Genomic DNA, 13,556 nt, shown 5'->3' on the forward strand with positions numbered 1-13,556 from the left:
TAACATAAAAATACTTAAACACTACTTTTGCTATTAGAATTGCAATGAGTTTGTGAAACTTTAGAGAAAACCAGTGTTAACTGCGGCTTCATTTTCTGTTTGGACAATTTTTCATCACATTAAATTGAACCCAATGGAATTTTCCTCATATACTAAGCTTCTTTCTTTACCTCCCAACATGCATGAAGAGTGCATCAGGTCTGTTGCTGCTTTGCAGACTATCAAATCTTACAAGTAAAAGTAAGAGCTGGATCAGGATGGTGCTACACACTTGAACACACAGCACATCAATCTCTTTCCAGCTTTATTATTAAACTTACTGTGTAAGCTTTGACTAAGCCAGGTTTTGAGGTACAGATCCAAAGGCTGAAGCCCCCAGGATTTAGGGCTGAGAAAAACCCAATAGCACCCCACAGTGCTATTGAGATTGTTGGGTTTCTGTGCATGATGTCCTATGCAGTTAACAAACTGCCTGCCTGAAGGGACAGAACCTGCCAGAACAACATGCCTAGGTCTAACCAGGAAACCACTGTCAGCAGGGAAAATTCCCCACCCAGGCTTGTAAGAGGCAATCTAGCGGTCCTGTTGAATAGTCAGTGGACTAGGTGGGAGTGACACTGTCACAGCAGCTCTTCCTATGGCTCTACATGGAGCAAGTTAGCTTCATGGAGAACTATAGCATTTTGAAACATCCTTGCAATGCAAAAGAATGAGGAAACATTGAGATTTTTAGAAGACAGAGCTGTCATTACCCAGCAAATTCCATGAATGTATGACAAAATATGGCCTATTTTATTGAACAAACACATTAGATGCATAGTCAAACAGCAAACAATCTCAAACCAGACTATGTCTTGTGAGTAACCACTCAATCTTCTTAACCTGATCATCCATTTCCTCTGCCAGTCCTGCTCCTGTAGAGGACTTAGAGAAGCAGCCCTCAGGGCTGCAGAAGATGTGGTGGAAGAGTGCCAGAGTGTGCCAGAGTGAATGGTACTAAGCAGTGAGCACTCCCAAGCTCACTGGTACCTCATCAGCAGACACCTAAGGCGCCGGGCACTTCCTGCCATCCTTAAACCCACAGAGTTTCAAGGGAACCCTTTGGTCAAGAGCCTAAATGCAGTTATTCCCTTTCTAGTGCAACGCTTAGAGGCATTTGCAGCTTGAGTTGCTTGGCAGCCTAAAGCCCAAGTGATACTTTCCTTTCCCCTGGCAGTCCAGCTGCTCAGCACTTGGAGCACAGGCCAAACCACTCAGTGCTGATGGTCTTCTGATCACTGACTATACGTGAGCAATGCTCTCTGCCACCTGTAATTAAAGGAGCGGGAGTTTTGCTATTTCTTTTAAAGTCACATGAAAGTAATGATGATGATCTACTGATGAGCTGCGTGTGGGCAAGGATATTTCAGAAGTGGAACTGAGCTTGTTGTTAAGCTAAAACAGGGTGAAGACTATGACTGACCTTGGTGTTACCTAGGGTGGGGTATCACTGACAATATTGTGGGGAGGAGATTTGTCACAGGCCAAATGGAAGGGAATCCTGCTTTTTTCAAGATTAAAATATATGTTGTGCATATTCTTCTGGAATATTCCCTGTAATTTTTTATTAATAATGCATACATTTTATTCTAGTTTGAGATATTATGCTAGCCAAGGATGTGTAAGTGGAGAAAAAAAAGAAGGTGAATTTTCAAAAGCTCAACATTTCAAGAATATGAATAAACCAGTAAAAAATCACCCATGCATTTATGAATTTTATTTCAAATGGCAGTAAGTAGCATCTTTTTTTCTAAAGCACCAATAGAAATATGTTTATTTCTTGAACTTCAGCCCACAATTAGCTTGAAATCCCAATATGTAACCTGATTTTAAAAAGCTCACAAGATACCTTATACACATAAAAAATCTTTCTGAATGATGGTATGCAGAGTTGACAAATCTTAATCAAGTATTTGTTTATAAAATAGTTCTAAAGTCTGGTTTCTCCAAAATAATGTTCTTGGCTACCTTACTATCTTAATAATTAAACTAATAAAATAAATAAATAATTAAAATTACCCAAACATTCTAGTACATATGGATAGGAAAAGGATTTGAAATAGGTTCCCAACTATCTGGTATATCTTTGTCTCACTACAATTTGCCTTTTTATTTGAGGCAGCTACATGAAAATATTCAGAATAAATTGGTTATTTCCTCATTATTTGTGTGTGTTTTTTTTAATCAGTGGTGTTTTTCTGGATTGGAAAATAATTCCTGTAACTGTACAGACTAAGCAAAAATTTGCTTTTTAAATAGAAATTGACATTGGTTCTTCGATCATCATTTATTTTCATAAAGATTATATCTGATGCTGAGGCTGGAGTACATACCTTCTCCTCCTCATTTGAGATATAACAGAGAACCCAGAGAAAAAGACTAATGTTACTGTGGGGAGTGGAAGACAAGGATAAAGTTCTGCCTATAGGATTTGTTTGTAGGCTTTTTTAGACCTTCCATGTATGTCTCACTCTTTACATATGTCAGTTGTCTAAACATGCAAGTGTTACCAGAAAAATAAAGAAAACTGTTTACAATTAGCTTCTACGCCTGTGTAAGATAGAACTGAAACAGAAACTTAAAAGCACTGACATTTTTTACACTCATACACTCAACCATTTCTGAATCTTTGCTACAGCTTCCACTCAAAAAAAAAAAAAGGAAAATAAGTTTTTGTAGTGAGAAGAAATATTAGGAATAAGATTATAATTCTTTCTTTTTTTAACTTATTTTCTCTTTAAATCCTGGCCAGTGTTAAATCTCCTGCAAAAAATTTCTTTTATTGTGACAGATTACTTAGAACTGGATCCTGCAAAGACTGGAACAAATCAACATTGTTAGTTCACAGGGAAAACCAGATTTGTCCTGGCCAATAGTTCAGTTCTTACGAGTTGTGAAAACTTCCACTCCTCACTTCCATATGTGTTTATGGTAGTAATAAAAGATCATAGTTTTAATGGGAAGCTGTAGTGAAGTTTTCAAGGCATGCAGAACCAGTTATTATGGAATTATCTGTGCTAGGAAGAGTAGTTAGCTGCCTCAGTGATAGAAAGATGGATGATTGTGGAGCGTAGGCAGAAGAGAAGATCTGGCAATAAAGACCAGACATGAGAAACACTGAGGCAATCAAACACTGCATCATGATGGTGGGGCTTACAGGAGCAAACAGCACAGCAGGGCATGGGGAAAACAGGATGATGGGAAAGCCAGCAGAAGACAATCGAAACAGAATCTACCCTTGATATTAGTTAGCTAACTGTGATGTTCACAAGTTTTCCTAGGGAATAAAAGGGCAGGTGAGCTCCTTATGTGCAAGGGTTCAGAAAACTTGGCAAGAATGTTCATCCTTCCCAGACTCAGGGGTCTACAGCATAATTTCAACCTGGCAAAGTAGGGAGGCTGTGCTGTAGAATCCTAAAAAATATGATGAGCAGAACAGGGTAGGGGAGAGAGCCTTAGAAAACAATATGAACTGATCTAACTAGATGTCAAAATCTCCCTACACAAAACAGACGTACCTGTCCTTCCTTCAGTCTGGATTTTTTGTGTTTCTTGATTTGCATCTGTTTGGCACTTTTTTTCTTTCCCCCAAAGGTTCTCTTCTCTTTGTCTTAAGAAACTTAGTTTAATGGTTTTTGTCGTTGTTGCTGGGGATTAGTTTTGTATTTTTTTTTCTGTGAGAAAATTGAGAAAGAAGTTGACAAAGAGTCTGGACCAGAAGACTTATGATGGGAGGCCGAAGGAGCTGGGGTTGTTTAGCCTGGAGAAAAGGTTCAGGGGTGACTTTATTACTCTCTCCAACCACCTGGAAGGAGTGTAGCCAGATGGGAGTCAGCCTCTTCTCCCAGATGACAAAGGTCAGGACCACAGGAAATGGCCCCAAGTCACACCAGCAGAGGTTTAGATTGGATATTAGGAAAAAAATTTCTTCACCCAAAGATTTGTCAAACACTGGAACAGGCTGCCTATGGAAGTGTTTGAGTCATCACCCCTGGAGATTCTTCAGCCATTTGGGGACATGATTTAGTGGTAGACTTGTTGGGTTTATAGACAGATATTTGAGATATTTTTCAACCTAAGTGGCTCTATTATTCTCTTCTTAAAAAAGATGTGAGAAAGCACCAGAGTCAGAATTAAAAACTTTTGCCATTGTTTTCACTCGCCTTTTGAGTAAATTTTCTTAATTGTCTTGAATGAAAATTAAAAACTTCTAAGCCATCTTAGCTAATAACTTCCTGTGTAACTGTTGCTTCTTTCCTCCAAAATGCACCATCTTTTAATGTAATCTAAAAAGTAATTTAAAATTATAATGTCTTTAAAAAGGCTCTGAAGTTTACAGCAGCTGGAATAAAGACTGTAAAATAAAAGTGTTGACTCAATAATTTTAGTTTGTTATCACTAAATAATCTACTTCTTTCCCTTCTGTAGGTGTAGTAAAAGGCCCAAGAAAATCTAAGACTCAGTATTTGCAATGAAAATGAGCTAGTTAGTTCTAGAACTTTGAAGCCCTTGTGAATCATGTAAGCATTTAGTATAATGAATCCATGTTAACACCTTTTGCCTTCTGAGCCAATTTGTTCTGCCAGAATTAACAAACTTACCTATTAGAGGTAAAAACCAAATACCTGCATACAACAGGAACCAGGAAGGGGTGCACATTTCAGTTTCTAACTGTAGCTCACTGCTTGCCAAGAGGATTCAATGTAAGAAGACCTGGGTAAAAATGGCACCGTATTGTAACTTTGGAGACATTTGATAGAAGCCTTATATACCCAGGATATACATATAGATATAAAATGACTGTCATATGTATTAATAAAGACATGGCTGAATAAGCAAACTAAAGCCACATAAATAGGTTTTAAAAACAAGGCCATCTCTTTTTTTTAAATATTTTTTTTTACTGATTGAAATAGTTATCATTCCAATTTGCAGAGTGTATTCTGAGTTAAATAAAACCATATTTTATTAGGACTAGTAAATTGATTACAAAAGCAATCACCTGTTATTATTACCCTGGAGCAGATAGAGAACAAGATAAGCCCTAATGATGGGTACATGACCTCATTTTACAACTAACATTTAAAAGGAAAAAAGTTTATTCTTGTGACTGTAAATAAAAGTAATCTGCACTACAGCCAAAATGTCATTATTAATGCAAGATACTTAAGTTAATCTGCTTTTTTCTCTGTGACCTATCTGACACTGCATATGCTTAATGCAATTTACTGGTTTGTCTCTGAAATGCAACTTGGCATATCAACAGCGTTTTGTTTGTCTACTAGAATGAACCACACAGTTGAGGTCCCATGCTACTGAGTCAAATGGAAAAAAAACTTCCTACAGCATGTTTCATTTGGTCATAGTCAACCAAACTTAATATTCCGTGGTACAGGTAAATGTATTTTTTTCCTTCAAAAATTGCCATTAATTTAGGATTTAATCAGAAACTTGAGAGCAAAGTTTATGTGACATAGCAAAATTGCAAATATCATATTGACTCTCTGAAGAAAAATGAAGTCCTTTATATTAAAGGTTTTGTAAATTAATCAGGTCACTGCAGACCTAATTAATCTATAATATTGCTAATAAGAATGGGAGAAAAATTAATCATTGAACTTTCATAACTCAAATTCAAACTAACTAGCAAAAAAGTGATAAAGCTCACTCCAATTCAAAAACTAGGCCAAGCACACATTAGCTTGTGTAACTTCACATCTAAGAAATACTTTAAGGAAGAAGTGCACACTTCACAGATTCAGTGTGTATTTTCATGCCAAGTACTCTCAAAAAAAATAAAATAGGTTCAACAAAATATCTTTGCATTGTCAGATCCTTTGATAGCCCCCCGGCCTTTTATTTTTATTCAGATAACTAAGGATCCACTGCACAAAACTCCCCAGACAGCTTTAACTGAGGAGATATGGTTATATTATTGTATTCTGAATCAGATAAAAACCCCTTCTATTCTTTTTGTTCTGTTTTTCTACTTTTCTCGTAGCTTCCCTTTGAACATAGAGAACTTGCAGATTTCTGAAATGCCAGTAAGTACTTCACATTTACTCCATCACAGAAGTAATCAGATGCTTAAATTATTCACCTTTCCTGGATTTGGTTTTACTTCCTTTCTCCTGATACTGTGAAAGCTGAATCCACCCAGATGTTCAAATTTTTTGCAGACACTTGTGAAAAATAAGGCTGTACATATTTTTTGCAATAGAATCAATGGTTAGGTGACATATGATGTGCATCACATTGCATTTTTATCTTGAAATATTCAGGATTTTTTTTTCTGTCAGTTGTTCTTCTGGTAGTTTAAAGAAGCCTACCATTTTTCATTACAAAGGTCTTTTTTGTTGCTTTTAGGATGCCAAACTTCAGCTATTTGGATCGCATTTATCCAATTATACATTGGATGTATATCGTAGGCATCTGACCTCAGACACTTTGGGAAAACTCAACTCTTACAACGAAAAAGCTTAACAGCACTGGACTGCTGGTATAAGAAAATAAAAAATCCCTTTTATTGAGAGACTTTCTGCATATTACAGCTTAATTTCAGAACTGCACCAATTAGGTAAAACCTCACTTTGTGTCAAAGTGTTCCTAAACCATCCACTTCAATACAGGAAAATTAAAAGCAGGCAAACCAATGGGCATCCTTTCTACAAATCAGTGAAGGCCATGAGTAAGACCTAAAGCATTTCTGGGCTTTTCCTGCACATTGAGCTGGGTAAGTTGGGGAATGAAGTAACAGGACAGATTGAGTTTAGCACTAAGGCAGAAACCAGCTTGCCACTTGAGTAAGCAGGACCAGAGTGATTTGTAGTAATTACAAAAGCAGTAGCTTTTAAAGAGGGATTTAAATGAGGAGAAAATTGTGGGTGTTAGTGCTTAGCACCGATGTGCTTGGAGGAAAATGGATAAGCGGGTGATCAAGGCACTTGGTCACAGGAAAATTAGCACTGATGAGTACCTGAGTAAGTGCTCAAGGTCAGGAGCAAAGGATTGCAAAATTTGGCCTGGAGTTTGTAAACACACACCAAGGAACAATTACCAGCCTAATTCCTGACAAAAGAAACATGAGGACTATAAAAATACTAGTGTAAATGTTACATTAAAATTAATTAATTATGATATTAAAAGATAAAGGTTAAAATACAAGATAATCTAATATTTTGTTAATTACATAGTGTGTAGTCATTACTCAATTTAAAAGGGCTGTAACACAAGATGGTCTATTACAAGGTCTATTGTTAGGTTATTACTCAACTTCATTAAATGAGGAAGAATTAAGTCCTATATAAATCATGTATTTAAAGAAAGTAAATGTAAGCTTAAACATAGCATTGTTGACAAACAATGTATCTATTGCAGTTTTAAAGAAAAAATAGTATCAAAATTCTTGAAATTACATCATTAGATTTGCTATAATTAAACATTTTACTGAGGCTTACAATATTATTCGAAGGTAAATATTATCATTTATGTTAGCTTTTAAGAAGATTCGACTTTGCAATCACACATATGGGTACAGACTGTGTTGCTAATTGTTGCCAGTAAAGCACAGAAAAGTTTTCAGTCCTCTTTGGTACAAGGACAGAAATATTTTTTATCTAAACACTTCAGCTTATATAGATTAATGAAGTCTTTTGGCATGTATAATTTTCAAATTTATGTGGAAATATACCTTGCCAAGGTATTCCATGTTGTAGGATAAAAGCCTATAGTATAGAAGCATATTTCTTTGGTGGTTTATTACATTATCCAATAATTTTCTCATATAGAAACCATAGCTCTCAAGATATCTTAATCACAGAGAGAATTTTGATCTTGGTATGAGATCTCTGAATGAACAGTTCTGATTTATTACAGTGATCCAAAATGAGCCTTTAAAAAATTTAAACTGATAATATATATCTCTATTTATTTAAAATAAAAGTCAAAATTTTCATGCAATATCTTTCAAACTTGCAAAATATCCAATATATCATCTGAGAGAAAGATAAAATATTGAAATTGTAGAATCTCTGTTAAGGTATGACTTTAACATATCAACATTGACTGGTATCTATATTTAATTGATAATTTATTAGTTAAAATTAGTACTTAGCTGTAGAAATCAAATCTTGTTTCAACACTTTCATCTCAGTATTTGCTTTTGTTATTGGTTTTCTTTATTGGAAAGATGTTGAAGAATTGCTCATACTAAGATTATTCCAAAGAGAGTTCCACTTATTTCAGCTAAGCTGTAAATTGTTTGGAATACCAACGTGTTTGGAAAAAGCAGCACTTAATAATGATGTATTTTCTTGACATTCTCCCCAGTTATTTGATTTTCCAAGAATCAGGGTTTCCACAAATAATTCCTTAGACTAAACTTTCAGTCTCAGTTTGAATATGAGCTGGAGGTTACGTATGTGTGTGTCAACCCTGAGAAATGTGTGACTGCTAAGAGAATATCTGAAGGTATCTGGAGATATTATCAGATTTAAAGTCTTGTGTGTTGTGGAGCTTATGGAATGCAGAATTCACTACTAGTTAGCAAGGGTTTGAAGCAAAAAACCCAATTCTTTTCCTCATATTATTTGTTTAAAGTTGTGATTGTGGTCTTACATTGTTTTGTAGGCTAAATTAAGATTTTATAGTAGTATGTAGTCGCCATTCTTTTAAGATTATAAACAATTTAATATTTAATTTCTTCCAAACTATCTATTCTTTAATCGTGTGGTGGGTTTTTCATTCTTTTCAAGGGTCTCTAATACTTCTTCCTCTTATAGAAATGCAGATTTCAACTCTATATTCTGGTGATTCACTGTAAATATTTTGAGCACCCTATCCAGAGGAATCATTTTTTCCTATTGCTACTATTCTGCCAGAGTATTTAAATACCATCTTTTGATACAGTGGCACAATGATGGTTCACAATGGCATTCTTTTTCTGCTAGAAAATGTAAATTTTTTCAACCTGTTCTGGAGGAAAACCTCTTTTCAGGTAGAAAATTTTTTTAAAGAAGCATAGATGTCTGACTGTGTTAAAACACATTTTTGCATGAATGGACCAATGAGCTGAATATGTCCATTCATCATCAAATAGGTTGAATCTCTGAATCCCTGCCTATGGCCTACTGTCTACCAGTGCATGCTGCATACAAGGTTTATCCACATTTTAATTTATTTTTAATTGCAGATGTTAAAATAAAATATTTGTGAGAAATAATCCCTTAGCATTCCAGCTGAAGCATCCTACGTTCACTTCTGTGCTGAGAGGTAATTTTTATAATCCTTTGTTCCATCATGTTGCACTATTTTATGCTTCATTGAAGCTGTATTGTGTAATTATTTTCATATTGTCCTGTGATACTAATTCAAAACTGTTCCTAATTCTATGGACATTCTACCTAATGGTCATTTTTATCAACCAAAACTCTTACTCTTATTAAAATTACAGCAAACCTACCTGAAATCATATAAGAACGATTCATAGGCTATAGAAGGTGGCTTCAATTCTCACAATATCGTACTTATCCAAATCATTACTAGTACAAAAAAAAGTTGTAAATTCAAATATATCTTTACAGGGGTACAGTACAGTAGTATTGTAACAGTGTGAAGCATTTGACAGCACCCAATAAAATGTAGAAATATGAACAGGGATGGGTGACATAAGTACTCTGCAGTATCTGTACAAAGTGCAGTAGTTTTAAGGAGTCTGTTCCTCTGTATTTGAACTTTGGCAGGTTTTCTTGGTTTTTGATACCATTTCTTTCCTACACTTCTGCCACAAATTTCCAGTTCTCTTAGTATGTGGTTGTGATGTAATAGAATATAATATATGGTATATAATATATAATGTAATGTAATATATCTATGGAAGTTCTTTTTATTTGTCCACTCTCAATAGTAAAGTATGAACTAACATTGATGTACGTCCTAGGTGATATTAAATCAACTCATTCTTATTACAAAGCCAGATTTTTCTTAAATTTATCAATGTGGTAATGCTGCCAAGCCATACACTAAAGAGTTGACAGTATAAATCAAGTCCCTTTATCTTCCAATCCATCAGTACATTTCTTTGCTTAAAATTTATTGCCCTGGCAGTTGCAAATATGTGGGAGAAGCCAGCTACTGTAAAGATTTACATCCCTAACCTTTTTTTTTTTTTCAGGACAAACAAGGCAGAAAGAAATGCTCTCATGTAGAGAGAGAAATGCAGCAAAGCTGTTACTTTTTAAGATCAGTTTACTTATCATTCTATTATTTAATTTTAATTTTACATAATACTTTGATTTTTTTTTTTGCTTGAACATTAATATTGAATATCAACTTGCGCCAGTCTTTACTTCATTTTTAAAAGCACTATTCTAACCGTAACTGCACTTATAATCTTCAGACCAAACTCAATAAGATACCAGCAAGGGAATCTAAGGAAGAATGGGAAAACAGTATGGAGGATTGAAGAAAGATGCATTTGAATGGTCTATGGCTATTGTCTAGGTCTCTTTTTTAGTAATTAATGAAAATAAGTATAGAAGTTCTCAGTACTGGATGACCAGCAAGACAAGTTTTGTATCTGAAACCTAATGGGAACCTCACGCTTCAGGTCTTACTTGGAAAAGAAATTATTTATTTCTTTTGATGGATAAAGCTCATTGTTGGATGCTGATCTTTGGCTTGCATGAAAATAAAAATGAACCTTTGGTCTCTCTTCAATTAGTTGAACTTAATCATTTGTACTGTAGAAGAAAATGAAGGCTTACGATTGTGCAATGTATGGTTGGTGTCTACAGAGGTACTATGCAGGCACTGATTTTTCAGACTAATTAGGTGTTGCCACACCCATAATTTCAAGGCCAAGGTAATTTAGGACTTAAAGCTGGGCAAGAAGTTTTAAGGACTGAAGTTTTCAGGACTGCAAAGTAATTCAGTTCAGGAGATTGAGCATGACCTTTGTATTTTGTGCAAAACTACCCAAAGAAGAAACACAATCTCCATCCCATCATATAGCCAACATATCCATATGCAAACCATCAAGCATTGCTTTCCCTGAATTAGTCTGGAGCTGTGAATTTTATTTTTTTTTGTCCCAAGTAAGTACTCTTACTATCAGAGAGTTCATTCTCTTGGGGTCAAGTTTACTCTATACTTCTAACTCATTTGTTGTGTGCATCTGCTTCACCTTCAGCTATGTATTCCTACCACACCAGTTATCTGTGGGAACAGTCACACCCACCTCCCAAAGGACCAGGGTCTCAGGGTTGTTCAAGCCAGTGATGGAAATTGCTCTCCAATATTAAACATGCGTACACTCCCCGTCCCCAAAATTCACCCCAGCATGAGGAAACCACTTTTGACAGAGCAAGTCTGTTTCCACAGAGAATTCCCACTATTTTGCAAGAGATTATCAACTATATCTACTTAATAGGCAGTGTCCAGATGAAATTTTCAGAAAGCAACAGAAGTTGGATTGTTTCAGAAGAGAATGAGCCAGAAGCTGACATGACAGTAGTATAGGCAGGGCAGTGGTCCCACCTGTGGGGACAGTCCCCAAGATCTGAGCACAGTGTGTAGAGCAAATTTTTGGTAAAAGGCTACATAAACTGATAGCATTGTGTTTATTTTGACAGTGGAAATAGTAGTGATTCTATTTTTCTAATTTAAAAAATTAGTCATTATAGCTGTGAGGAAATAATGAAAAATATGTTTTCCGTATGTTTGGAATGACACTTACTCATCATATTTTAACCACCTGCCCAAAACTCATTTAACTTTTAGAGGTCTTTCACACTGTATAAATAAGTGTGTTTCATCCATTTGTGTCACATTGCAGATAGCAATTATTCAGTGATTTCTACTTATCTTGCAGTTTAATTTTGACTAGAGCCTTAGTTTGCAGCTATAGTTTCTCTTTCTCTCTGAAGAAAGAGAAAATCCACTGTGCCACTAAGTCAGACAGCTCTGGAGGAACTGCTGACAAAAGTTTGGATATATCTGTCTCCCAGATAACATATCATGGTTATTCGTGGAGGGAGCTATACCACATTTCTTTTATTAATATGAGTTCTACCACTGGGGTGCTGCCTACAGAGATATAGTTCAAGCAAATATTTTTTAAAAATCATGAAAGATGCACTCTACATCCTCCAGCATATAGGAGGAGAATAGTTTGTATGAAGACAATGCAAATGAAAAGAGCTTCTGAATCTAATTCCAGCTCAGAAACATCTAAGTTTAACAGATAAATCTTCCCCCTCACTGCTGGTTTCAAAAGTCGCCTTCATTTTCCTTTCAGAAATTTTCTATAATTAATAAGATTGTTCTTGAAATTATTCTGGTTTATGTATATTCTGGTTTATGTATATTTTCTTTGGCTTTGATTTAAAGTGCTTCCTTACAGTAGAAAAATACTTATTGTCTTTAGGGGGTGTTGATCTGGTTTACCATGGTAATTTAATTTTTTCTTTATTGTATTTTACTTTCTCATCATGCTAGAAACTCACTTTTCAAACCTCTTGGGTGACCATTGCCTTGCCTAGAATGTTTCATTTCTCATTAAAATTATCCTCATATTTACATGTCTCTGAATACTTTCACATACAGTTTTTTGCCCTTTCTAGAATAAAATCTTGTGACATTGCAAGTATTTTTTTTAAGTATGCAAAATAATTTTTTAAAAAGAGAACTGATTGTATTATAGTTTTTAATACTTCATTAGAGAACTTTGGCCACTTCTGAGTTAAAGTGGAGATGGTTTTAACTTGAACATGCTTTGCAGTTAAGCAGACCGCATCTTAAGACAGCTTTTAATCCCTCTGATAATTGCTTTTTATTAGAAAGAATCACCATTTACTAAAACTAACTTTTGTTCATATGCATTTCACACTGCAGAAATGGCAGCATAACTTTCATATAGAACACACTGAGAACCTCTAAAACATAGAATTTCATAGATGTGCTTCACTGACATATCAGAAAATACATATTAACAATTACACTAGAGTCAGTAGCAAACACTTTGAATGGGGTTTTTGTGATCCCTGGCACAGAAATGAGAGGAATAACATTAATCAAACATCAGTATTCATCCCAGAAATCTGTTTTGTACTAACCAAAATATTGTCTCTGTGACAATATCCAGGTTATCTTTTGCAGTTTTGTACCTTAGAGTGTTGAATGTTTATAAGGAATAATTATAAGTCTCTGTATGTATCTGTGTGCACCTCCCTCAAAGGCTTTGATTTATTAGCAAAAACTGCAATGAAACTACACATACCAAGGCTCTACCAAAATCAAAGAATCTTTGCAATGGTACCCCAGATTTGCCTAGATTTTTCTGGGGATATTTCATCAAGGTTGTAATCAAATATAAGGTATAGCCTGCTTAGAAAAAAGAATAGAGAGTGGATACATGTCTCAAAAGGCTAAAATTGCAGAAGCCTGAATGAGACCAATAAAAACTGGTGTTCGAGACCCACCCAGTGTAGTTACCAACAGTCAGGTGCAGTTTCATGAGC

The sequence above is a fragment of the Zonotrichia albicollis genome, chromosome 1 (assembly GCF_047830755.1).
Source record: "Zonotrichia albicollis isolate bZonAlb1 chromosome 1, bZonAlb1.hap1, whole genome shotgun sequence".
NCBI classification, from domain to species: domain Eukaryota; kingdom Metazoa; phylum Chordata; class Aves; order Passeriformes; family Passerellidae; genus Zonotrichia; species Zonotrichia albicollis.